Source organism: Phoenix dactylifera, chromosome 7 (assembly GCF_051530095.1).
Source record: "Phoenix dactylifera cultivar Ajwa chromosome 7, Ajwa_hap1_PhDact_Kaust_v1.1, whole genome shotgun sequence".
NCBI classification, from domain to species: Eukaryota; Viridiplantae; Streptophyta; class Magnoliopsida; order Arecales; family Arecaceae; genus Phoenix; species Phoenix dactylifera.
In genome coordinates this window covers 22,335,274-22,362,324 of record NC_143196.1, presented here as the reverse complement: position 1 = coordinate 22,362,324, position 27,051 = coordinate 22,335,274, and the positions used below count along the sequence as shown (strand labels likewise).

The window sequence follows — 27,051 nt, the reverse complement described above, 5'->3', positions numbered from 1 at the left end:
CTGTTCAGGTTGCCATGGATCGTGGGCCTCCTCTCCGGCGCATGGTTGAGAGACCCCTGCCGAAGGAACGGGAGGCGCGCCCTTCGCGACTTCCGCCAACTAGCCGTTTCATCTGGGATCAACAAGGAGGTTCTCCCCGGCGGAACTCCGCTCTAGGCGTTTCATCCGGGATCACGTCTCCCCTCCTTGAAGTTCGGCCTCCCGATTGAGCTCCGCACCAGGTGCTTGATCCGGGACCGCGCCTCCATATGCTCTTCCCCCTTGTATTTCTTCTCTCCCCTAACACTGGGGAGGACCGGAATATCCCTTGGAGGTGGCGTTCCCCTGGAGGCAGCGGGAGCTTCGTCTGCGGCGGCTCCTCATCCTCTTCGTGGGGCGTGGATGGCGCCTTCGGTTGGAGGCAGTGTGGACTTCTCCTTCGTCCACTTCTTCTTCATCCGCGCCGGCTCTTCGTCTCTTTCGTGAGACGCCGATGGCGCCTCCGGTTGGAAGCACCCACTTCCGACGGGATTGCAACCGCTTCAGATGGATGTTTCGGGATCCCAGATCTTCAGCTCCTCGGAGTCTCCACCTCTTCTTTACTTTCTTTACACCCTAATTCCCCTCTGGGAATTCCTTGTAATCACACGAGCACGCCGTTGTAACCAGAAATTATTGAAATGCAAAGTGTTATACATTTTTGAACTGTCTTTCTGGCATCGTCGTTCTACTGGTAATACATCCGCAGGTTAGCGGAATTCCAGCTCCTTAGAATTTCTCGACCATCTAGGGCCTCCAACTGGTAGGAGCCAGGTCGGTTTACCCAGCGAACCTTATATGGGCCTTCCCAATTTGGCGCTAGCTTCCCAGCTTCCGCTCCGACCCCGAGTCGGCTGCCCTTGATGCTTCAGTCGAGCCCCCCGCGTTCCTCTCGGGCCGGGGGCAGCCCCCAGTGATAGTATGGATCACGCCCGCGACGGGTCGATTCTGCTCCCGAGGCTCCGGAGGGGCCGGGTCGGCCGGACGCGAGTCTGCGGGGGGACGTCGGTCGTTCACGTATCGACCGAGACGCCCTCGGCGGATGAGAGCCTCGATCTCGTCCCGAAGCTGGAAGCAGTCTTCGGTGTCGTGGCCGTGGTCCCGGTGGTACTCACAGTACGCCCGAGAGGGCCTCCTCCCAGGGATCTTCTTCATCTGTCTCGGGACCGGGAGGTCCTCTCGCCCCTTGATTTCCATGAGGATCTGGGCCCGGGGAGTCAGGAGAGGAGTGTACCGGTTGAAACGTCGGGGCGGAGAACGAGGGCGTAGGGCGCCGTGGTTCCTCGCCGGCGACGGGCTTCTGCGCCGACGTTGAGGCGTCGGGCTCCTCCCCTGGCGTGCCTCTTTTCGCCTTTTCTTCCCGAGCTTTGGAGGGATCTCGGCGGCCTCCTTGCTCCGGTGGGCGGCCGCCTCCTCGGCGTCCGCATACTGGTTCGCCCGGGACAACAGCTCCGGGAAGCTCCGCGGCAGGCGTTTGTCCAGGAAGAAGGTGAGTCTGCCCTTTCGGAAGCCACGCTTCAGGGCTGAAAGAGCCACCTCCTGGCTCAGGTTCCGGACTTCCAACGTAGCCTTGTTGAAGCGGGTAAGATAATCCCGCAAGCTTTCTCCCTCGTTTTGCCGGACATCAAAGAGGGAGTCGGAGACCAGTCGCCGCCGGCTACTGACGGCGAAATGGGTGATGAAGAGGCGGGTAAACTGATCGAAGGATTGGATCGAGTTAGCCTCCAAGCCGGCGAACCACGCCCTTACCGGGCCACGGAGGGTCGCCGGGAAAGCCTTGCAGAGGAGAGGACCTGATGCTCCGTGGAGGAGCATAAGGGTCCTGAAACTCTCGACGTGATCCCGCGGGTCCGCCGCCCCGTCATAGGGCTCGATCGCCGGCATTTTAAACCCCGGCGGATTCGGGGTCCGCAGGATCCTCGAGGCAAGCGCCGGTTGGGAGGAGATCTCCAAGTCGGCGAAGGGATCTTTAGAGTGGCCCTTCAGGACCTGGAGTTGTCGGTGGAGATCGTCCACCCGCCGGTCCAGGGAGCGCGACCGATGGGTGGGAGACAAGGAGCACCGAGAGGGGGACCGACTGGAGCGCGGGTTCCTTGAGGACTGGGGGGTCTGGGAACGCGCCCGGGCCCGCCTCTCGTACCCCGCGCAGCTTCGATGGGACGGTCCCGGCAGAATGGACCGTGCTCGAGAACCTTCCTCGCGCCGGCGCTCCTCCCCATGGGAGAGGAAGGAGCGCGGGTTGAGGAAGACAGGTGAGCGCTCGGGGGGCAGCGGCTCCTGGGCCCGCTGTGGCGCTCGAGACATCACACCCTGTAGGTTCTGCACTGCCTCCGCGAGGGTGCGAACCTGCTGGGCTAACTGGTCGAACTGAGCTGCTTCGACCATCTGAATGGGGGGTGGAATGGTGGAGTGTTGCTGAGAATGTGTTGGAGACGCAGCGGCCTCCCGGCCGGAGGCGCGAGAGGCCCCGCGACTGGAGGCATTGGAAGCTCCACGACCACCTCGCCGTGCCATTACGATCGCTCTGAGATCAGGCCCTCCTTCTAGCGCCAACTGTTGCTGGTGGTCCAAACCGAGAACGATTGGCACAGCGGTGTGAACGGGATTCCGTCTGAGCTGCCTTGGTTGATGTTGATTGTGCTCCACCTTCCACCGGAAAACCTGCAAGCAAGCCTCGCACCACCACTGGGGTAGTGGGGGCCCTCCGACGATCAAGTCAGAGGAGATTGGAGGAGGAGGAGAGATGATAATAGCAAGCAAGAGAGTGCTCTGGAAGATATTGCTTACCCCCCCTTCTCCCCCCAGCCGCATATATACCTGGCTGGGGGGTCTCTCAGGGGGGTTTGTCATCGTGGGGCGCGATGGAGTGGCCACTGACATGGCCGTTACAGGGCGTCGTGGAGCAGCGCTGGGTACGGCCATGACAGGGCGTAGTGGAGTTCCGCTTTGTACGGCTGATACAGGAGATCGTGGAACAGCATCGGATACAGCCGTTGCAGGGAGTAGTGGAGCAGGAGGCCTCGGCGTGCCTCTGGGAAGCAGCCTGTCGTTATCAAGAGATCTCCGACTCGGGGTCGGAGTGCTGGATCAGGGGGCAGCCGACTCGGGGTCGGGCTGCGGTGCTGAGGATATCCGACTTGGGGTCGGATTGCTAGATTAAGGGGCGGCCGACTCGGGGTCGGGCTGCGAAGCCGAAGATGTCCGACTCGGGGCCGGATTGCTGGATCAAAGGACAGCCGTAGTCTTCATGGGCGCGCGTGCCGGTCACGTGGAGCATGGCGGCTTAGTTCCCGTAACAGTTGGCTACTCGACTGGGCCCAAAGTTGTTTTCTTTGGTTTATGTCTGAGGTCAATGCAGTAGGTCTGGCCCGAGGTCGAGACGCCTAATATTTTTTCCATCAATCATGTTTAACCTAACCCACTTGACCTATTAAATCGCTTAACCTATTTAATCCGTTTAACCTGATTCTACTTATTTAGTAAATAGGTTATATGGATTGGATCGGTTCACCTATTTAACAAATAGGTTAAATTCAAATATGAAATTTTAACTCGTTTATTGAATAGATTACGTTCGGATTTACAAGCTTTTAACCCGGCCTGCATCTAACCCAACGCGATCTGCTTGTCACCCTTTTTAACTCCTCCATGTGTGGCCCATGCACAGTTTGTTGTATGTTGTTCTGCTAGAAAAAACATAGCCAATTCTTAGAATATGGTATAACTTAGAATACAGTATATATAATTTCCCTTATAGTAGGTCAATTTCATTTGCCATGGAATATCATTTCAATTTGAGCGCATGAAGACAAGTTGTACATTATAAACCTGACAGGGAGGAGGAAGTCTAATATTGTAATTGGCAGCCATTCTGAAAATAGATGCATGTTATGTAGTTACCATATACCATAAATATCTATACAACAAAATTGCAGCATCAGATGGCAAATGGATGAACACAACGACCGAAGTTAAAATAGCATGAATTTAACTTCCTACTAGAATTTTGATAAATTTGAAGCAATTAAGTTATATTTAGTGGAGGGATGAATTTGCCATTTCATTTGACATATATGCAAGGTTATAAGAAAATTGGAGAAGTAAACAAATATGCAAACCAGACAACTAGACTGATTTTTCTTATAAAATAAAAATGTCATTATTATAAAAGTTCATTCACATTTTTTTATTCAACCACCAACGGAACCAGATTACCAGAAGAGCAATTAGAAACAAGAAGTCAAAATACAGAACGGTTAGCCAGAAGGCAAACATAAAAATAGGAAACCGAGGTCAACTAACTGACCCGAAAAGAAGAGATCAACAACATTTTCGATTCATTTCTTATTTTCCCATCTAACAATGGGCACTCTCTGTTATGGGAATCACTTCACCATTCCCAGAAGCACCATAGAAATTAAGAGCTTTCCTTTGGATGCTGGAAGCTAACCAACCATTTACCAAATCCCATCAATGGAATTACCATCCCCTTCTCCATTTCCCATCACCAGCCCTTTTCCCAGCACCAAAAAGCCTTCAGCTTCCACGAATGAACTTCACCGTACGTTCCATCAGCTCCGCAGCTTTCTCACAGTTGAACTTCTGAACATGGAACCCGTGCCCCTCCCCCTCCGACTCCAACCACTCCATCTCCCCTCCCCATCCGCTCCTCTGCACTCCATCGTAATACGCCCTCCCCCTCTCCTTCAAGATATCCTTGTCCGCCACGCACACCAGCAGCTTCTCGCACCCTAATCCCTTCAAGCTCGGCGCCGCCTCCGCCAGCGGGTTCACTAGTGGGTCGTCCATCCCAACTGTCCCGGGACAAGCCAGCACCCACATCCCGTCCATCTTCTCCTTCAACCCCATGTCCGCCAACTCCGAAGGAAACGGTTCTCTTCCCCCGAAATAGGGATGGATCAATAGCATCCCTCGTATCCTCACCTCAGGTCCGAGCTCCGCTGTGCCAGCGCGCAGCGCCATGTGATGGGCTATGTTCCCCCCCGCGCTGCAGCCGTCCAAGAAAATGCGTCCAAAATCTCCGTGCTCGGCCAGCCACGCCTCAGTGCCGCCGCCCGCAGCGTGGGACGCCACCCACTTGAGCGCCGCCCACGAGTCCTCGTAGGCTATAGGCAGCGGGTGCTCGGGGGCCAGGCGGTAGTCCACCGAGACCGCGATGACATTGGCTCTGGCCACCAGGGGAGTGAGGTAGTGGTGGGAGGGGGGATCGAAGGCGGATCCGATGACAAAGCCTCCACCATGGAAGTAAACGTAGATTGGGAGCTTCTTCGGAGCGATGTCGCCGAGCTTGGGGAGGAAGAGGCGGACGGAGACGCCGGTTTCCGGGTCGATGACGACGTCTTTGGAGGTTACGCCGGTTTCGGGGTCGAAGGCAGCGGGGGTATTGCGAGGGAAGTAGAAACGCTCGATGCGGCCGCTCTTGTACTGGCGAATGAAGGGGAAGAATTCGAATTGGATTTCGGTGTCAGGATCCATTGGGCAGGGTGGCAGGGATAAAGGGATGAAACCAGCTCGGACGAAATATAGGGAGTAGAGAGCAAGGTTAGGTGGACCGTTTGAATGTAATCTGCTCCAAGGGTGCCAAAAGAAAAGGAGATGGGAAGAACCAGCCGATGGTTCGCCAGAAACGTTTGGTGTACCAAAAAGGAGTGGTTAGAACCATCCAGATAGCATAAAGAACGAAAGCCAATTGGTAGGGGAGAGCTTGTCCCCTACCAATTGAGTGCAGCGCAGGGCTGTGAATTGTTGTCCCACTTTGGTGGACAGCTGTACACGATGCAAGGTGAGGTGCCCTGGTGACTGGTGAGTTGTGATGAAAGAATGATAGATCGTCCTTTATGATATTATTTATTGGATCACATCTTGCATAAACTTCAAAATATATTAAGCAAATTCATTGACTTGCCCGCAAAAATCTAGAGGCAAACTCTGTACAAACCAAGAGATTTGCTTGAAGTTGAATCCTCCTTTCACGTGAAGGATTCGGCCCTTCTCTGTGATCCCAACCATAAATGTTTTAACAAATAATTTTTAAATTAATAATTTTATAAAATAATATAAATTAGGATCTAAATACATTATATATGAACGATATCTATTAGCACCGGAGCACATTGAATATTGATATATTTATATTTTTTAATAAATATAAATATTGAAAGAATACCAAACTTAATATTTATATTTGTTCTAAACATATAAGAATATAAGTCTGGTATTATTTATATTCATATTAAAACTCAAAGATTATTTAAGATGAAAATATTAATATTTTTTTGTATCAAATATCATTTTTATTTTTTAGTTAAATTGCAAATAAAAAATATGGATTATCTATTCCTAGAGAGATTGTAGGAAAAATTATATATGAATTCACAAATACAAAGAAGTTAATTTGATTTTAATATTTTTAATAATAAAGTTTTGAAACTATCATAAGGAATAAATAAAATATGTTTATTTTTCATTTTTATCAAAGAGAAAAGTCTTTTTATGAAAATAATAATTAAAATATGAAATATCATAATACTATATTGTGGCCTAGTACTTGAGAGGTTGCGTTGGATTTTAAAAGTTTCTACCAAATTTGGATCTGAATCCGATCATATATCAGCATTTATACTTGAATTTGATCCTCTTTGGATAAGAAAATGGTTGTAGTCAGATGAAGTCCGACTTTGTTTTCAACCCTAATACTTAATTTACTAAGTATCTGATGCACACTTATAAAACATCCATTAGATCTATTTCAAATATTAGATATGTATTTATATTACCGCCCTTTTTGTACTTAGATCTAAGAATTAAATCTGACCAAGGACCTCTAATATGTTTTATGCAAAAGGAAAAACCATATTTTTCTTGTACAATAGATAATTCAATGAGATTTTATGCAAAATCTATTTTAAACATTTTTTGTACCTTGGCTTAAAACAATGGTATTTGGCCATTAAATTAGTAGGCTCAATTACCTATAAGAGATGATGGTAATTACAGTACCTCTTGGGCAGTAAATCAATAGCAATTCTTCAAACCTTCTAAGTATGGATAGATTTTAAGAAGTTACAGTCTACCTAGTCCAAATTAAGATAATGACAGAATTGAAACCTAGGCCATTGGTATCCAATATTGATTGATTTTACCAATTAAGTTTGTTGGGATCCAAAACTGATTGATTTTTATTTAAAATCAGACAAACATCTCGATGTAGTAATGTGGATCCAACTTATACATGAAAAGCATGCCCCATATATATGTTAACTATAGAATTTTTTTACAGCCAAAATTGTAGGGAATTTGTGCTCTAGATCATCGTAATAGTAGATCCTTTTCAAGCATTAATGGAGAAACTGCTAGCTACAGTTTCTATCACGAAAATAAGGAAAAGCTTCGTCAGAAGGTTTCTATCATTTAAAACGGTCGACCACCTTTTTTTTCTTCTTTCTTTACAGTGGACAAGTTTAGGATTCGTGGCTGCACGCATTTCATCCTGTGTGCAACTTCCCTGACATGCATAGAAAATGTGGATCTCAGAGCTGTTCTTAACACCCAGTAAACATCCCAATAAGTGTGGATAGGGGAACACAACTCAATGAGAGGGGAGAAATAGGCCTGGAAAAGGAGAGGGGAAACACAACATATCTCTAGTATGATGTGCTTGCTGATTGGATTGTGGTTGACATACCTGTAGCCTTCTATTTTCAAAAGCGCACCTGTAGCCTTGTGGATCCAGTGGCCAGAACTAGACCCACTCATGGAGGGGAATAGGGGATGGGCATAGAGTTTGAGGAAAGCTCTTGCCTCACTGATACCATTCTTTGAGCTTGCGGAACATTATACTAGAAATAGCATTAGAATATGTCCTAAACCACCAAGTTTGATGTTTCTTGTCAGGGAAAAGATGGTGCAATGCACGGCTGAATGCAGGAGAGTGGCCTTGCATCTGATGGATGCGATGCTGGAAAGCCTGGGATTGGGTCAGGCATACCAGAATGACAAACTTGACGAAGGACTGCAACCTATGGTTGTCAACAACTACGGTTTTTTAACCATCCTGCTCTCCAGACTTGCCCAAGGAGTCAAGGAGAAGCCCCACGGCCCACGAGAATCCATACTTCAGGAGGACCACATGCACATGTTTGCGATAGGGATTTGAAAGCTAATAAAGATTTGGAGTATAAGGAAAGGCTGGGAAAGCGGTGCGAGATTTTTTTTTTTTTTTTGAGAGAGAGAGAGAGGAAGAGATGGAGGAGGTGTCACGTTGTTGTATCTTAAATAATTGTTTAGTGTAAACAAGTCTTGGCGAAAGCAAGTGGTACGGGATTTTCCATTCTTCAAGAACGGCTCGATATCAGCATTTAGCACAACCTCGGGCTCGTTGATGCTTGGTGATTCTAGGACTTCAAGGTAGATGGCTTTGGTTAACTCAGCTATCTCCGAGCTGGCTAATTTTGACCGCGGGTCGACCCTCGCATTCTCCATGTGAGGGATTTGTTGTATGTCAAAATCACAAAAGGCCGAGGTGATGTTCTTTATCTTTTGTAGTTATTTGATCATTAAGAGCCCTTGAACCTCGAATTCTCCTCGCACTTGGTCGACCACCAATTGCGAGTCGCCGAAAACCTTCAACTGTTGAAGTGGAGAGCTTAAGCCCGATGATGAATGCTCCATACTCGGCCTCATTTTTTGAGGCGGAGAATTCGAACCGCAGAGCGTACTCAGTGATTAGTCCATCCACACTGGTGAATGTAAACCCAGCTTTGCTGCCTGCCAGGCCTGATGACCCATCTATGTGCAGAACCACAACTACTCCATCGCTTCATCTTTTTGGGAAGCTTGTCTGGATCTTCATCAGAGATGGTGCACTCCACTAGAAAGTCTGCCAACACTTGCGCCTTAATAATGGCCAAGGTCGATACTCCAGGTCGAGCTCTCTGAGCTCCCCGGTCCACTTTGCTAGACAACCTGCATTTTCAGGCTTCTAGAGAACTTGTCTCATCGGCTGGTCAACCAAGACTGTGACAAAATGGACCTGAAAATACTATCGGAGCTTTCGGGCCGAGATGATGAGGGTGTGGATTGTTTTCTCCAATATAGGGTGTCTGGTCTTGGCGTCGCGCAGATTTGACTTGCATATTTGATTGGTTTCTAGCATCCTTCTTCTCGAATTAGGACCGAACTCATAGCAGCGAGAGAAATGGCTAGTACAGATAAAGCATTTCTCCGACCTGTAGCTTTGTGAGGAAGGGCAACGAGCTGAGATCTCTTTTAGTTGGACAAAGGCCTCTTGAGACTTCTCAATCTATTAGAAGTCTTTTGGGTGCTTTAGGGCCTTGAAGAATAGTAGGCAGTGCTCTGTCGATCTAAAAACATACCTCATCAATTTTGCGACCCAACCAGTTAGATGTTAAACTTGTTTGATGGTCTTTAGGGGCTGCATGTCCTGCACTGCTCGGATCTTCTTCGAATTCGCTTCAATGCCGTGTTGCGTGACTATGAACCCTAGAAATTTTTCCGAAGTGACCCCAAAGACAATTTCATTGGGTTGATCTTTATTTGGTACCTTCTAAGGGTTACAAAAATCTCCTCTAGATCACTGATGTGCGGCTCCGCTAGTCAGCTTTTCTCGAGCATATTGTCTACGTACACCTCTATATTTTGGCCGATCTGCTAGTTGAAGATTTTGTTGACGAGTCACTGGTAAATGACCCATTGCATTCTATAAGCCAAAGGGCATTACCTTGTAGCAATAGAGGCCTCTGTTGGTAAGAAAAGTCATCTTCTTATCCTCGGGCGCCATTGGAATCTGGTTGTACCCAGAGAATGCCTTCATGAAGGTAAACAACTGATGTCTGAGGTTGCATCTGCGAGCTGATGAACCCTAGATAATGGGAAGTTATCTTTCAGGCAAGTATAATATTGGCTAGCCAGTCAAGGTAGCTTACCTCGCGAACAAAGTTATCCTCCAAAAGCTTATCGACCTCTTAGTTTATGATCTAGTGCCTTTCTACGGCAAAGTTTCTTTTCTTCTGCCGTACAGGTTGGTGAGTCGGATCCATGTTGAGCTTGCGAATGACCACCTCGAGGCTTATACCTAGCATGTCAGCAACCCACCGACGAACACATTAGTATTGTCTTGGAGGAAATCGATCATCCTGGCTCAGTCCTCTTTGTCTAAGCTCAAGCCGATTTGCACGGTCCAATCAGGCTGCAAGGGGGCTTACACCAACTCTTCGATCAGTTTTCCTTACTGCTCCTTGAGCTTGTCCCTAATGTCCAGCCTCTCGATTGGTGGAGTTTTTACCGGCTTCTTTTCTTTGAGGGTAGCCATGTATCACTGGCGAGCTATCATCTGGTTACCTTGGATTTCTCCCACTCTGCGGCTTGTGAAGAATCGCATGAGCAAGTAGTAGGTGGGTACCATAGCTTAGAAAGCATTCAGATCAGGTCGGCTAGCAAAGTGGAGCCTCAAAGTGTTACTTCAAAGTTTTTCTCCCGCAGTGACCGGTAGATTGATCACTCCTATGAAAATCCAGTCTTCCGAGAAGCCAATGAGAGGAGTGTTGACCTTTTAAAGCTGTTAAACAGGCAGTCTCATTCTTCAAAATGCATCATAAAATAATACATCTACTAAGCTTCCATTATCAATAAGTATTCTCTTTACATTATATTTATGATAGTAAGAGAAATAAAAATGGGTCGTCATAAGGAGTTTGAACTCCTCCTAGGTCGGCGTTAGACAAAGTGATGATGTCTCCTGTGCGCTGGTTCTTCTAGATAGTTTCGACTTCTTGGGAAGCTCGGCTGCACGAGATCCTCGGGACCTCGGCGGGACCGCCAGCAATCATGTTGATAAAGTGATTGTTGATTTGTTCCGGGGGTGGCAGATTAGATCGTGACGGGTGCTCCTCAGCCATGTCGAGTGTGTACGTACCAGTCCAGCCACCTATTTTGAATGAGTGTTTCGATTTCGTCCTAGAGCTGAATGAACTCCTCGATGTCGTGGCCGCAATCTTGGAGGAAGCAGCAGTACTTCTTCTGGCCTCTCTTGGTCGTCGGTCTCTTCATCGAATGCGAAGGGAACAGGTAGCCCCGATCTTTGATCTCCATGAAGATCTAGGTTCTCAGGGCAATGAGGGGGTGTACCTCTCAAACTTTTGAGGTTGGTCTCGAGCCATCGTGAGCCCCACTCGTGCCAAGGCAAAACACTCCTCAGCTCGCTTCGCTCCTTGCATCCCCTCTTACCTCCTTAGAGGGTCTCCCACCAGTAGACTTACGATGGGATGCCATGGCTTCCTCCGTGTTGGCATACTTATCGAGGCACCAGCATTTCGGCTAAGTCGATAGGGAAGCACTTTTCTAAGGAGAAAATGAAGCTTGACAGCCGTAGGCCGCTCTTCATCGTCGATATCGCAACCGACTGTTCTAGGTTGCAAACCTCTAGAGTCGTTGTACTCACGCCACTATTTGTCGCAGACCCTGGACCACCGTGGTCAAAGCCTGCATCTATTGAGTGAGCAGGTTGAACTACTAATTGTCTACATGCGTGGCGGGTTGCTCCAATGGAATAGGTTCGGACCTCGCAACAACCCTCGGGAGGTCTAAGCACGGCGTTGTGAAGCATACGATGCGTCATGGGCTCCTCACAACATCATGTTGGTTGTCTCTCATTCGATTGATGTTGATATAGCTGAGGGGTGGCCTTTTCTCTAGCACCAATCTGTTGCTGTCAAATTCGTACCATGGTGGAAGAGCAGCTCGGTCGACTCTGAGGTTGGCTGGAGGCGAGCTGGTAGACCGGTTAATGCGTCGGTTGCTGGGCTCCTATGGCCTGTAAGAAAGTACGCTTGCTGGAGAATTTCCGACGGAGGACCTTTTGATGCCTAAATAAGAATAAAATGGCAATAGAATAAATTACTATAGAATATGCCCTTTGTAAATAGTTGAAGACTATCATATATCTCGCATACTTGAGGTTCCCTAGGCTGCCCTTTTATATAAGAGAGCTCATTTTGTTGTTACCTGACTTGACGTAGTGTGCAATGATGCTAGGTAGCAGCCGGTAGTACGGTCGCGGTGTAGAAGCCATCCGCGTGGGCGACGAGCAGCGCTGGTGGGGCGCAAGCCATGGTGCTACTACAATTGCGGGCTGCCAAAGATGCCGATTTTAGAACTGTCAGTCTTTGTCGACATATGTTGATTGTTCTCTTCAATTGATGTCTCCTCCTCGGTCAGAACCGAAATCCATTGCCACGATTGGTTAGCAGCTCAACTAGGCCCAAATTTCTTGTCTTTGGTTTATGTCCGAAGTCAATGCGGTAGGTCTGGCCCGAGGTCGAGGCATCCAATACTTTCCCCATCAATCATATTTAATCTAATCCAATTAACCTATTAAACCGCTTAACCTATTTAACCTGTTTAACCTGATTCTACCTGTTTAGTAAATAGGTTATGTAGATCGGATCAGTTCACCTATTTAACAAATAGGTTAAATTTAAATCTAAATTTTTAACTCGTTTATTGAATAGATCAAGTTCGGATTTACAAGCTTTTAACTCGGCCTGCATCCAACCCAACCCAATCTGCTTTGTCACCCTTAGCTACTCCCCTCCACTCTTTTTTAACTCCTCCACGTGTGGCCCATGCACAGTTTGTTGTATGTTCTTCTGCTAGGAAACACATGACCAATTCTTAGAATATGGTATAACTTAGAATACAGTATATATAATTTCCCTTATAGTAGGTCAATTTCATTTGTCATGGTATCATGCACAGTTTGTTGTATGTTCTTCTGCTAGGAAACACATGACCAATTCTTAGAATATGGTATAACTTAGAATACAGTATATATAATTTCCCTTATAGTAGGTCAATTTCATTTGTCATGGTGTCATTTCAATTTACTGAGCGCATGAAGACAAGTTGTACATTATAAACCTGGGAGGGTGGAGGAAGTCTAATATTGTACTTGGTAGCCATTCTGAAAACAGATGCAAGTTATGTTGTCACCATATACCATAAATATCTATAGAAACAAATCGCAGCATCAGAGAGCAAATGGATGAACACAATGACCGAGGTTAAAATAGCATGAATTTAACTACCTACTAGAATTTTGACAAATTTGAAGAAGTTAGATTTAGTGGAGGGATGAATTTGCCATTTCAGTTGACATATATGCAAGGTTGTAAGAAAATTGGAAAAGTCAACAAAGATGCAAACACAGACAACTAGAATGATTTTTTTTTTTTATAAAATAAAAATGTCATTAGTATAAAAGTTCATTCACATTTTTTTATTCAACCACCAACGGAACCAGACTACCAGAAGAGCAATTAGAAACAAGAAGACAAAATACAGAACACAGCCTGCAGGCAAACATAAAAATAGGAAACTGAGTTCAACTAACTGACCCGAAGAGAAGAGAAGAGATCGACAACATTTTCCATTCATTCTTATTTTCCCATCTAACAATGGGCGCTCTCTGTTATGGGAATCATTTCACCATTACCAGAAGCAGCATAGAAATTAAGAGCTTTCCTTTGGATGCTGGAAGATATTTAACCATCTACCAATTCCCATCAATTTAATTATCATCCCTTTCTCCATTCCCATCACCGGCCCTTTTTCCAGCAGCCAGAAAGCCTTCAGTTGCCACTGATGAATTTCACCGTACGTTCCATCAGCTCCAAAGCTTGTTCACAGTCGTTCTGAACATGGAACGCGTGCCCCACCCCTTCCGACTCCAGCCACTCCACCACCCCTCCCCATCCACTCCTCTTCAACCCTTCGTAATACGCCCTCCCCCTCTCCCTCAAGACATCCTTCTCCGCCACACACACCAGCACCTTCTCGCACCCCAAGCCCTTCAAGCTCGGCGCCGCCTCCGCCAGTGGGTTCACCAGCGGGTCGTCCATCCCAACCGTCCCGGGACAAGCCAACACCCACAACCCATCCATCTTCTCCTTCAACCCCATGTCCGCCAACTCCGAAGGAAACGGGTCTCTTCCCGCGAAATAGGGATGGATCAATACCATCCCTCGTATCCTCACCCCAGGTCCGAGCTCCGCTGTGCCAGCGCGCAGCGCCATGTGATGGGCTATGTTTCCCCCCGCGCTGCAGCCGTCCAAGAAAATGCGTCCAAAATCTCCTTGCTCGGCCAGCCACGCCTCAGTGCCGCCGCCCGCAGCGTGGGACGCCACCCACTTGAGCGCCGCCCAGGAGTCCTCGTAGGCTATAGGCAGCGGGTGCTCGGGGGCCAGGCGGTAGTCCACCGAGACCGCGATGACGTTGGCTCTGGCCACCAGGGGAGTGAGGTAGTCGTGGGTGAGGTGATCGAAGGCGGATCCGATGACAAAGCCTCCACCGTGGAAGTAGACGTAGATCGGGAGCTTCTTCGGAGCGGTGTCGCCGAGCTTGGGGAGGAAGAGGCGGACGGAGACGCCGGTTTCCTGGTCGATGACGACGTCTTTGGAGGTTACGCCGGTTTCGGGGTCGATCGCAGCGGGGGCTTTGCGAGGGAGGTAGAAACGCTCGATGCGGCCGCTCTTGTACTGGCGAATAAGGGGTAAGAATTCGAATTGGATTTCGGTGTCAGGATCCATCGGGCAGGGTGGCAGGGATGAAGGGATGAAACCAGGCCGGACGAAATATAGGGAGTAGAGAGCAAGGTTAGGTGGACCGTTTGAATGTAATCTGCTCCAAGGGTACCAAAAGAAAAGGAGATGGGAAGAAATGGCTGATGGTTCGCCAGGAAGGTTTGGTGTACCAAAAAGGAGTGGTTAGAAGTTAGAACCATAAAGGTAGCATAAAGAACGAAAGCCAATTAGGAGGGGAGAGGATGTCCCGAGATAGCAAAATAATTTGTATTTTCCCGTCTCAGACCGGCCCTTGTACTCTTAGAAAATTCGGTTCTTAGAGGAACGGACGTCAGTATGTGGTAGGCTGGTAGCTGTGTTGCGACGGGTTCCTTGCGATTTTATATTTTTTTAAGAGGAGAGTTTCTCGCAACTCTAGAAGGCAGCTTTTTTTAAGAGGGCTGTGAATTGCCGTCCCACTTTGGTGGGAACAGCTGTATATGATGCGAGATGAGGTGCCGGGCGTCGGTGAGTTGTAACGATAGAATGATTGATCGTCCTTTATGATATTATTTATTGGATCGTCCTTTATGATATATTCAGCAAATTCATTGACTTCCCTGCATAAATTAGAGGCAAACACTGTACAAACTGACAGATTTGCTTGAAGGTGAATCCTCCTTTCACGTGAAGGATTCGGCCCTTCGATCCCAACTATAAATGTTTTAACAAATAATTTTTAAATTAATAATTTTATAACATAATATATATTAGGATCTAAATACTATATAGATGATACCTATTAGCACCATTGTATATTGATATATTTATATTTATATTCATATTTTTTAATAAATATAAAAATTTAAAAAATATCAAAAATAATATTTATATTTGTTCTAAATAGATAAGAATATAAGTCCAATATTATTTATATTCATATTAAAACTCAAAGATTATTTAAGATGAAAATATTAATATTTTTTATCAAATATCATTTTTATTTTTTAATTAAATTGCAAATAAAAAATATAGATTATCTATTCCTAGGGAGATTATCTATTGTAATACAAAGAAGTTAATTTAATTTTAATATTTTTAATAATAAAGTTTTGAAATTATCATAAGGAATAAATAAAATATGTTTATTTTTCATTTATTTAAAAGAGAAAAGTCATTTTATGAAAATAATGATTAAAATATGACACATCATAATATTATATTGTAGCCTAGTGGTTGAGAGCTTGCATTGGATTCTAAAGTTTTTTAAGCTCCGAATTTGGATTCGAATCGGATTAAATATCAATATTTCTACTTGAATTTGATTTTGTTTGGATAAGGAAATGGATGCTGTCGGATGAAGTCCGACTTGTTTTTAAACCTAATACCTAATTTACCAAATGTCTGATGCACACTTATAAAACATTCAATAAATCTATTTTGAATATTATATATGTGTTCATGTTACTATCCTTTTTGTACTTAAAATCTAAGAATAAAATTGACCAAGGACCTCTAATATGTTTTATGCAGAGCTGATCACGGGCCTCCTGGCCCATCCAGGCCGTCCTGCCCGGTGCAGAATTTTTCGGACTTGGGGATTAAAAAAAGGCCCATGGGTCAGGCTTAGGCAGGAAAAACAGCCCGACCAAAAAATCGGGCCGGATCTGGAAACTTTTAAAAATAGCCCGGCCCGGCCTGACCTATGTTTTATATGTAAAGTTAGAAAAATACATCCAGTTTTAGAAAGCCTATTAAGCTGTTGGGCCATTCTGGCCCATTTCTAGATTCCAAACAAAGAAAAAATCAAGACTGCCGGGTCGGGCCTGTTGGATCGAGCCTGGGACCAGATTTATAAAGTCGAATCGGGCCTGGACAAAAATTTAAGCCCGACAGTCGGGCCGGGCCGGGCCAGGGCATAGCCATCGGGCCTAATTGCTGCTGTAGAGCCCGGCCCTTGCCCGGCCTGTTCCGGATTTTGATCAGCTCTAGTTCTATGTAAAAAGAAAAATCATATTTTTCTTATAGGCAATTAAATGAGTCTTTATGCAAAATCTATTTTAAAACTTTTTTTATACCATGACTTAAAACAACGTGGCCATTAAAGTGGCAGGCTCAATTACCTATAAGAGATGATGATGATTACAGTAGCTCTTGCACAGTAAATCAATGGCAACTCTTCAAACCTTTTGGGTATGGATAGATTTTAAAAAGTTACAGTTTACCTAGTCCAAATTAAGATAATGACAAAATTGAAACCTAGACCATTGGTATCCAATATTGATTGATTTTGCCAATTAAGTGATGACGGACCACTGCAAGAAGAAGAGAGAAAGAGAAAGAAGAAGGGAAGGAGGAGGAAGAAGAGGTTATAGAGATGCAGAAAGAAGAGAAGAGGAGGAGGAAGAAGAAGAAGAAGCAGAAAGGAGGCTAGGATTTTTTTTATTCAATCATTCAATGCCCTAATTCATGAGACGGGTGGTCTTTATACAGGTCTTACATCAGGTCAATCAATTGACGACATACCAAAATTGGATCCTTAATCAGTTGGCTAAGTCAACCAATTAATTACATACCAAAATCGATCCAATTACTTGACCCAATTATATAACTTAACAGCTAACCCAATTGACTCAACCAAAACAAAAGCAACTAACCAAACTGACTCGACCAATAACAAAAGCAACTAACCAAATTGATTCGACCAATAATAAGAGCAACTAATTGACTCCATCATCTGAATGAGGGGCTCTGATGTCCTCATCAACTCCTCTCAGGTGAGAAAAACTTGACCTTGTTGAGTGCAGGTCTGGCTGGAAAAATTTTTGCAGGCATGATGAAGGTGGTGCTGTTGGGACCAAAGTTGGCGAAGAAGAAGGTGAACACATATATGACAATGAAGCCGATGTGGTTGCTTGGCGTAGTCCAGTGGTCGCAGGAAATTAGGGAGGAGAAACTGGTGGTGGTCTGAACGGAATTGGGGAGAGGAAACTGGTCGTAGTGTGAACAGGTTGGGGGGAGGGAATTGGTCGTGGTGTGAACAGGTTTGGGGAGGAAACTGGTTGTGCTCCTGTGGAAGAAAGGAGGAAGTGGGGAGCTTTGGGATGATGGCGCGGGCCTAATGGGCCTGATGAAATTGGCTGGCAGGAGTGCCTGATGGGCCCAAATAAAAGGTGAAATGGGCGGGCCCATGACGGTGTGAGAAGGGAAGAGGGTGGGGGGGAGGGGCGACAGCCGAAGGGGCGAGGGAGGCCGAAGATGCCGTGGGGTTCGGGCGGCAGCAAAGGAGGGGGGGCGGTTGCAGCCGTGGAAGCGGGCGGGGCAAAGGTAGGAGGGGGGAAGGTGACGGCGGAGGCGGGAGTGACTAGGGACAGAGACAACCGAGGGCGGGGTGGCGCTACCGGCGGTCTGCTCGGGCGCCGACGGCCCGGGTGCAGGTGGGGCGGTGAGTTGGAGGTGGCGAAGTGGCAAAGGCGGAGCGGCACTGCAGCGAGCGGAGGTGGCGACGTGGCGGAGCAGCTATGCGGTCGGCTGCGAGGAAGAAGGCGCTTGGACAATCTGCTAGCGGTGGTTCGGCCTGTGAAGCTCCAACAGCGATGAGGAACTTAGAAGGAAGCGGGGTGGCCTCGGCGGCGGCGGGGCAGTCGGACAATCGGGGAAGAAGATGAAAAGGTCGATTTTTTTTTTAATTTTATTTTTTTAACTCGAATCTGTTAGGATTGGGGTTATCGGGTTTGACCCACTCCGATACCCGTTATGGGTACGACACGTGCAAATCACATGCGTCTCCTTTTTTTTCTTGCGGAACAGATCCGGTCTAATGGATAGCAGGTAAACGGGTTTGGATCTTACCCGTAAAGTTGTCCGTCTTCAACCTCCGACGGGCTTAGCGGAACGCGGCGATCTTCGCAGCGGTGGTTGCAGGACGGGGCGGAAGGTTCGGCTGCGGCTCCGTGGCCCGTGGCACTGGAGGGCAGTCAGTCATGGATTTCTAGCGGGCGTTGATCTCTTCCGATGAGCGGTCACTGGGCGGTCGATGGCAGATGTGAGGAACTTGAGGCACGGCGACACTTCCGTGGGGTGTGACGGTCTCCGGCGGTGCACCAAAGGCATGGCGACATTGTAAGGTGGGGGCGGCGGTGGGTGTGGGCACGGTGACGGGGAAAGAAGAATCGATGAGGAGAGCGTGGGAGAGATGGCGAAGGTGGAGGAGACGGCAGTGGATCAGCGAGGTGGTGCCGGAAGGGGTCTGTCCTGTGGTGAGATGAAAATAGGGGTGGACGGAGGAACGAGGCAAAAGGGGAAGGGCTCGGTGGCGGTGGGGGTGCTGGCACGGAAGGAAGGGAAAGAACAAGGGTTTTCTCCTCCTTTTCTTCTTGTGTGGCTCCAGACAGGCATTGTGCGACAATCTCGGTGGGGAAAGAAAAAGGGCGCACGAACAGGACACACCAAAGAGGGAAAACGAAAGCGAGAGAAAAAAAAAGGGGGGTGGAAGATGGCAGGGAGGGGGATGTGTGTGTGGGCACAGCCCAAGAGGCGGTGAAGATCTGGTGACTGGAATAATAACGTGAAGCGTAGGACCGCAAGATCGAGGAGCTTTGACGATAGAGGCAAAACTCTGGCTCTGATATCAAGCTGATGACGGATCACTGCAGGAAGAGAGAGAAAGAGGAAGAAGAAGGGAAGGAGGAGGAAGAAGAAGGGAAGGAGGAGGAAGAAGAAGGGACAGAAAGAAGGCTTGGATTTTTTTATTCAATCATTCAATGCTCCAATTCATGAGAGGGGTGGCCTTTATATATGCCTTATATCGGGTCAATCAATTGACGACATATCAAAATTAGATCCTCAATTTGTTGACTAAGTCAACCAATTGATTACATACCAAAATCGATCCAATTACTCAATCCAATTACATAACTTAACAGCTAACCCAATTGACTTGACTAAAACAAAAGCAACTAACCAAACTGACTCGACCAATAACAAAAGCACCTAACCTAATTGACTCGATCAATAATAAAAACAACTAATTGACTCCATCATCTGAATGAGGGGCTCTAATGTCTCTATCATTAAGTTAGTTGATATCTGTTGCTGGTGGTCCAAACCGAGAACGATTGACACGACGGTGTGAACGGGGTTCCGCCTGAGTTGTCTTGGTTGGTGCTGGTTGCGCTCCACCTTCCGCCAAGGAACCTGCAAACAAGCCTTGCACCACCACCAGGGTGGTGATGGCCCTCCGACGGTCAAGTCAGAGGAGATTGGAGGAGGAGAGATGATAATCACAAGTGGGAGAGAGTGCTCTGGGAGGTATTGCTTACCCCCCCCTTCTCCCCCCAGCCGCGTATATACCTGGCTGGGAGGTCCCTCAGGGGGGTTTGTCGTCGTGGGGCACGATAGAATGGCCACTGACATGGCCGTTACCGGGCGTCGTGGAGCAGCGCTGGGTACGGCCATGACAGGGCGTAGTGGAGCTCCGCTTTGTACGGTTGATACAGGAGATCGTGGGCAGCATCGGGTACAGCCGTTGCAGGGAGTAGTGGAGCAGGAGGCCGCGGCGTGCCTCTGGAGAATAGCCTGTCGTTATCAAAAGATCTCCGACTCGGGGTCGGAGTGCTGGATCATAGGGCAGCCGACCCGGGGTCGGGCTGCGAAGCCGTGGAGGTCCGACTCGGGGTCGGAGTGCTGGATCATAGGGCAGCCGACCCGGGGTCGGGCTGCGGAGCCGAGGAGGTCCGACTCGGGGTCGGAGTGCTGGATCATAGGGCAGCCGACCCGGGGTCGGGCTGCGAAGCCGAGGAGGTCCGACTCGGGGTCGGAGTGCTGGGTCAAAGGGTAACTGTAGCTTTCCTGGATACGCGTGCCGATCACGTGGGGCATGGCGGCTTAATTCTCCCATAACAGTAGCCCCCCACTTCCGAGCCTGGAACCAGAAGGGGAACAGGTGAAGGGAGTGATGTTTCGAGATTGCCGCCATCCTTCGGAGAGGCGCGCGCGCTTCAAGCTTCCCGCCTTCTTTATGGCGTATGGCGGTTGCTGCTGACCTGGCAACCTGAGGATTTCGGCGGACATCCTTCCTTAATGGTGTCGATTCGCCTTTGGGGTGCGAGCGACCCTTCGGCGGCCAGGCGTCTTCTGGCGTCATCGAGGCGTCACTTGCCCTTTCGCCTATTTAATCGGGGGCCCTCCCCCGTCCGTCTTCTTCTTTACGGACATTTTCGAGTTTCTCCTTTGCGCTGCCATTGTTGCCGCCGAAACGTTCGCTTGCTTTTCCTTTGACGCTCTCGGAGCCGTTCTTCCTCCTCTTCAAGTGAGTTTCCCACTCTTCTACTTTGAGCTCTTCATACTTTTTCTTTTTGTACTAGTGCACCCCAGTCGTTCCGGCCTTTCCCTCCTTCTTGAAAATCCAAAGGAAGAACACTAGGGAATCCTATGAGGGGACACTAGGGAATCCTTCTTCCGGCGCTAAGCCAGGCATCCGAGGGTTAGGCCTCAGGAAATTCTTCCGGCGCTAAGCCAGGCATCCGAGGGTTAGGCCTCAGGAAACTCTTCCGGCGCTGAGCCAGGCATCCGAGGGTTAGGCCTCAGGAAACTCTTCCGGCGCTAGGCCAGGCATCCGAGGGTTAGGCCTCAGGAAATTCTTCCGGCGCTAAGCCAGGCATCCGAGGGTTAGGCCTCAGGAAATTCTTCCGGCGCTAAGCCAGGCATCCGAGGGTTAGGCCTCAGGAAATTCTTCCGGCGCTAAGCCAGGCATCCGAGGGTTAGGCCTCAGGAAACTCTTCCGGCGCTAAGCCAGGCATCCGAGGGTTAGGCCTCAGGAAATTCTTCCGGCGCTAAGCCAGGCATCCGAGGGTTAGGCCTCAGGAAATTCTTCCGGCGCTAAGCCAGGCATCCGAGGGTTAGGCCTCAGGAAATTCTTCCGGCGCTAAGCCAGGCATCCGAGGGTTAAACCTCAGGAAACTCTTCCGGCGCTAAGCCAGGCATCCGAGGGTTAGGCCTCAGGAAATTCTTCCAGCGCTGAGCCAGGCATCCGAGGGTTAGGCCTCAGGAAATTCTTCCGGCGCTAAGCCAGGCATCCGAGGGTTAGGCCTCAGGAAACTCTTCCGGCGCTGAGCCAGGCATCCGAGGGTTAGGCCTCAGGAAATTCTTCCGGCGCTAAGCCAGGCATCCGAGGGTTAGGCCTCAGGAAATTCTTCCGGCGCTAAGCCAGGCATCCGAGGGTTAGGCCTCAGGAAATTCTTCCGGCGCTAAGCCAGGCATCCGAGGGTTAGGCCTCAGGAAACTCTTCCGGCGCTGAGCCAGGCATCCGAGGGTTAGGCCTCAGGAAACTCTTCCGGCGCTAGGCCAGGCATCCGAGGGTTAGGCCTCAGGAAATTCTTCCGGCGCTAAGCCAGGCATCCGAGGGTTAGGCCTCAGGAAATTCTTCCGGCGCTAAGCCAGGCATCCGAGGGTTAGGCCTCAGGAAATTCTTCCGGCGCTGAGCCAGGCATCCGAGGGTTAGGCCTCAGGAAATTCTTCCGGCGCTGAGCCAGGCATCCGAGGGTTAGGCCTCAGGAAATTCTTCCGCTCGCTGGTCGGCCAAGGCTGGCGCAAGCCGAAGCGACCGGTCGGGGCTTCCGGCTAGTTTGCTCCCGGGATGATCATCGGGTTAGCCAGGCATCTGAGGGTTGTCAAGCCTCAGGGAAATTCCGCTCGTTGGTCGGCCAAGGCTGGCGCAAGCCGAGGCGACCGGTCGGGGCTTCCGGCTAGTCTGCTCCCGGGATGATCATCGGGTTAGCCAGGCATCTGAGGGTTGTCAAGCCTCAGGAAAATTCCGCTCGTTGGTCGGCCAAGGCTGGCGCAAGCCGAGGCGACCGGTCGGGGCTTCCGGCTAGTCTGCTCCCGGGATGATCATCGGGTTAGCCAGGCATCCGAGGGCCGAGCCTCGGGAGATTCCACTCGTTGGTCGGCCTAGGCTGGCGCAAGCCGAGGCGACCGGTCGGGGCTTCCGGCTAGTCTGCTCCCGGGATGATCATCGGGTTAGCCAGGCATCCGAGGGCCGAGCCTCGGGAGATTCCACTCGTTGGTCGGCCTAGGCTGGCGCAAGCCGAGGCGACCGGTCGGGGCTTCCGGCTAGTCTGCTCCCGGGATGATCATCGGGTTAGCCTGGCATCTGAGGGTTGTCAAGCCTCAGGGAAATTCCGCTCGTTGGTCGGCCAAGGCTGGCGCAAGCCGAGGCGACCGGTCGGGGCTTCCGGCTAGTCTGCTCCCGGGATGTTCATCGGGTTAGCCAGGCATCTGAGGGTTGTCAAGCCTCAGGGAAATTCCGCTCGTTGGTCGGCCAAGGCTGGCGCAAGCCGAGGCGACCGGTCGGGGCTTCCGGCTAGTCTGCTCCCGGGATGATCATCGGGTTAGCCAGGCATCCGAGGGCCGAGCCTCGGGAGATTCCACTCGTTGGTCGGCCTAGGCTGGCGCAAGCCGAGGCGACCGGTCGGGGCTTCCGGCTAGTCTGCTCCCGGGATGTTCATCGGGTTAGCCAGGCATCCGAGGGCCGAGCCTCGGGAGATTCCACTCGTTGGTCGGCCTAGGCTGGCGCAAGCCGAGGCGACCGGTCGGGGCTTCCGGCTAGTCTGCTCCCGGGATGATCATCGGGTTAGCCAGGCATCCGGGGGCCGAGCCCCGGGACATTCCACTCGTTGGTCGGCCACTTGTCGCTCGCCGCCCATCGGGGTTTCTCCGTGCCCAGCCGCGACCGTGTTTCTCCTCTCCTCCAAGCGTTGCCTGGGGGGAACACGAGAAGGGTATTAAACGCTAATTAATGCGTTACCTGGGAAATCAGATCGCCAGTTGCTGCTGGTGAGGAGTGTTAGTTGAGCGGCCGCGATACGCGGGTTCTTCGAGGAGGATGCGGCCTGGGCGCGAGCGGAGACACGTGGACCTAGGGGTATACGTCACCCGGATTGTCCTGCACAAAGAATGCGATTTAAGGAGAATGACGCTTAGGAAATCGCGGGGAGATACGCCTCGGGAGCCGGAACGGCTCCGGATTCAGTGCGCCTGCATTTATTGGAGCCACCCGTATCGGAACTACCAGGGGGCCGCAGCTTGGCTATAAATACAGGTGCAGGTACGATGGAATTTGCCAAGCCGGAGCTGCAGGTTGCCATGGATCGCGGACCTCCTCCTTGGCATATGACTGAGAGACTCCTGTCGAAGGAAAGGGGAGGCGCTCCCCTTACAACTTCAGCCAACTAGCCGTTTCATCTGGGATCAACAAGGAGGGTCTCCCCGGCGGAACTCCGTCCTAGGCGTTTCATCCGGGATCACATCTCCCCTCCTTGAAGTTCAGCCTCCCGGTTGAGCTCTGCGCCGGACGCTCAATCCGGGACCGCGCCACCATATGCTCCTCCCCCTTGAATCCCTTCTCTTCCCTACCACTGGGGAAGATGGGAATATCCTTTGGAGGCGGCGTTCCCCTGGGGGCAGCGGGAGCTTCTTCTGCGGCGGCTCCTCGTCTTTTTGGTGAGGTGCTGGATGGCGCCTCCGGTTAGAAGCACCCACTTCTGGCGGGACTGCAGCCGCCCTGGGTTGAGGGTTTGGGTCCCCACCTCTTCTTTACTTTCTTTACTCCCTAATTTCCCTCTGGGAATTCCTTGTAATCACACGAGCACGCCATTGTAACCAGAAATTATTGAAATGAAAAGTGTTGCACCTTTTTAAATTGTCTTTCTGGCCTTGTTGTTCTACTGGTAATACATCCGCAGGTTAGCGGAATTCCAGCCCCTTGGAATTTCTCGGCCATCTAGGGCTTCCAACTGGTAGGAGCCAGGTCGGTTTACCCAACGAACTTTATACGGGCCTTCCCAATTTGGCGCTAGCTTCCCACCTTCCGTAGGTTGAGATGCCTTAGCTCGCCTCAGCACCAGATCTCCAATTCTGAAAAGCTTCGGTCGGACTTTGGAGTTGTAATATCGGGCCACCCTCTGCTGATACATTGCCATCCGAACATGAGCCATTTCCCTTGCCTCTTCCAAGAGATCCAAGTTCCCTCGGAGTTGCTCTGAATTGGCCTTGGGTCGGTGCGCGGCCACCCGAGGCGAGGGGAGTCCGAGCTCCACGGGGGCAACGGCTTCCGTGCCATAGGTTAGGCTGAAAGGCGTCTCTCCAGTAGGAGTCCGTTGCGTGGTCCGATACGCCCAAAGGACATTCTCGAGTTCCTCGACCCAAGCTTGCCCCGTCCGGCCGACCCGCGCTTTGATACCTTGGAGGATTGTCCGATTTGTGACCTCGGCCTCGCCGTTGGTTTGGGGATGCGACACGGATGTGAACCGATGCTCGATCCCGAATTCCTCGCAGAAGTCCCGGAAGTGCTTGTTATCAAACTGTCGACCGTTATTCGAGATGAGGACCCGAGGTACTCCAAATCGGACAATGATGTTCTTCTTTACGAACTTCCGGACTTGTGCCTCCGTGATGGTGGCCAGTGGCTCTGCCTCCACCCACTTGGTGAAGTAGTCGATGGCGACAATCAAAAATTTCCGCTGGGCCGAAGCGACGGGGAATGGTCCGAGGATATCCATTCCCCACTGTGCGAAGGGCCAGGGCGCGGTGATTGGCGCCAAGGGAACAGAGGGGACTCTCTGGACGTTGGCGTGGCGCTGGCAGGCGTCGCATTTCCGCACGTGATCCTTCGAGTCCTCCAACAAGGTCGGCCAATAGTAGCCTTGCCTCATGATCTTATGCGCCAAGGACCTAGCCCCCAAGTGCGATCCGCAGATGCCTTCGTGGACTTCGCCGAGGGCATAGGCCGCTTCCGCGGGGCGGAGGCACCTTAAGAGGGGGGCGGTAAACGAGGTCCGATACAGCCTCCCTTCATAAAGTACGTAGTGGGCGGACTTCTTTACAAGCCGCCGGGCCTGATCTTCGTCTTCAGGGAGGATTCCTTCGGCGAGGTAGGCGACGAGCGGGTCCATCCAAGACGGCTCCGGGTCAATTGCCATCACCGCTCCAGCCCCGTCAATGCTCGGGGCATCCAGGGTCTCCATGTAGATTGCCCTCGACAAGTTGTGCGCGTCTGCGTCCACTAGGCGGGACAACCTGTCGGCCCTGGCATTTTCGCTCCTTGGGACCTGCTGAATGTCAACACTGCCGAGGTCGGGAATGAGTGTTTGCACCTTCCGGACGTAGCTCTGCATGGTCGGGCTCCGCGCCTCGAACTCCCCTCGAACCTGCCCGACCACCAGCTGGGAGTCGGTGAAGACTTTCAGACGCCGGACGCCGAGCTCCTTGGCGAGTTTGAGTCCCGTGACTAGGGCCTCGTACTCCGCCTCATTGTTGGTCACTGTAAATCCGAACCTCAAGGCATACTCGGCTATCACTCCATCGGGATTGGTGAGGACCAGCCCAGCCCCTCCACCTTCAGGGTTCGACGACCCGTCAATGTGGAGCGTCCAGATCGGGAGATCGAGGCTGGGTGTCTCCGGCGGCTTAGGTTCCGCCTCCTGCACAGTGCACTCAGCGAGAAAGTCCGCGAGCACCTGGGCCTTGATGGCTGGTCGGGGCTGGTAGAGGATGTCGAACTCACCAAGTTCTACTGCCCACTTCACCAGCCGTCCCGCATTCTCTGGATTGCTGAGAATCTGCCGCAGTGGTTGATCGGTCAAAAGGGTGACAGAATGAGCCTGGAAATAGGGGCGAAGCCTCCTGGTCGCAGTCAGCAGCGCGAAGGCGATCTTCTCAGCCTTCGTGTACCGCGTCTCGGCATCCCGGAGGACTCGGCTGATGTAGTACACAGGCTTCTGAAGTCTTGCCTCTTCCCGAACCAGTACTGCGCTGACTGCGGTTGGGGAGACCGCCAGGTAAAGGTAGAGCATCTCCCCCTCTTGCGGCTTGGACAGCAGGGGAGGAGACGCCATGTACTCCTTGAGCTGGTCGAACGCCGCTTGACATTCGGCCGTCCAGAGGAAGTCTTTTGGGCGCTTCAACACCTTGAAGAATGGTTGGCAGCGTTCGGCCGACTTTGCCACAAATCGTCCGAGCGCGGCGACCCTTCCAGCGAGCTCCTGAACCTCCTTCACTTTGGTCGGAGGGGACATATCTTGGATGGCTTTGATCTTGTCCGGGTTGGCCTCGATCCCCCGTTGGTTGACAATGAAACCGAGGAACCTCCTGGCCGAAGCACCAAAAGCGCACTTCGCTGGGTTTAGCTTCATGCGAAACTTTCGCAAGGTGGTGAAAGTCTCCTCCAGATCTGCAATGTGCTGGTCTGCATGGCGGCTTTTTACCAGCATATCGTCCACGTACACCTCCATATTCCGGCCGATCTGCTCCTTGAAGATTTTATTGACGAGGCGCTGGTAAGTGGCGCCAGCGTTCTTCAGACCGAAGGGCATTACCTTGTAACAGTACAGCCCCCGGTCTGTTATGAAGGCAGTTTTCTCCTCGTCCTGTGGAGCCA

General features: G+C 50.4%; 2 pseudogenes across 2 annotated transcripts; both read right to left on the bottom strand.

The window, feature by feature from the left end:
* Positions 1-4,152: 4,152 nt before the first annotated feature.
* On the bottom strand, positions 4,153-5,761 carry LOC103718722 (tuliposide A-converting enzyme 2, chloroplastic pseudogene; annotated as a pseudogene). The gene has a single exon (XR_015967388.2). The product of XR_015967388.2 is annotated as a tuliposide A-converting enzyme 2, chloroplastic pseudogene (transcript).
* A 7,545-nt stretch (positions 5,762-13,306) lies between these two features.
* LOC103718723 (tuliposide A-converting enzyme 2, chloroplastic pseudogene) lies at positions 13,307-15,477 on the bottom strand (annotated as a pseudogene). The gene has a single exon (XR_015967387.2). The product of XR_015967387.2 is annotated as a tuliposide A-converting enzyme 2, chloroplastic pseudogene (transcript).
* Positions 15,478-27,051: the final 11,574 nt, after the last annotated feature.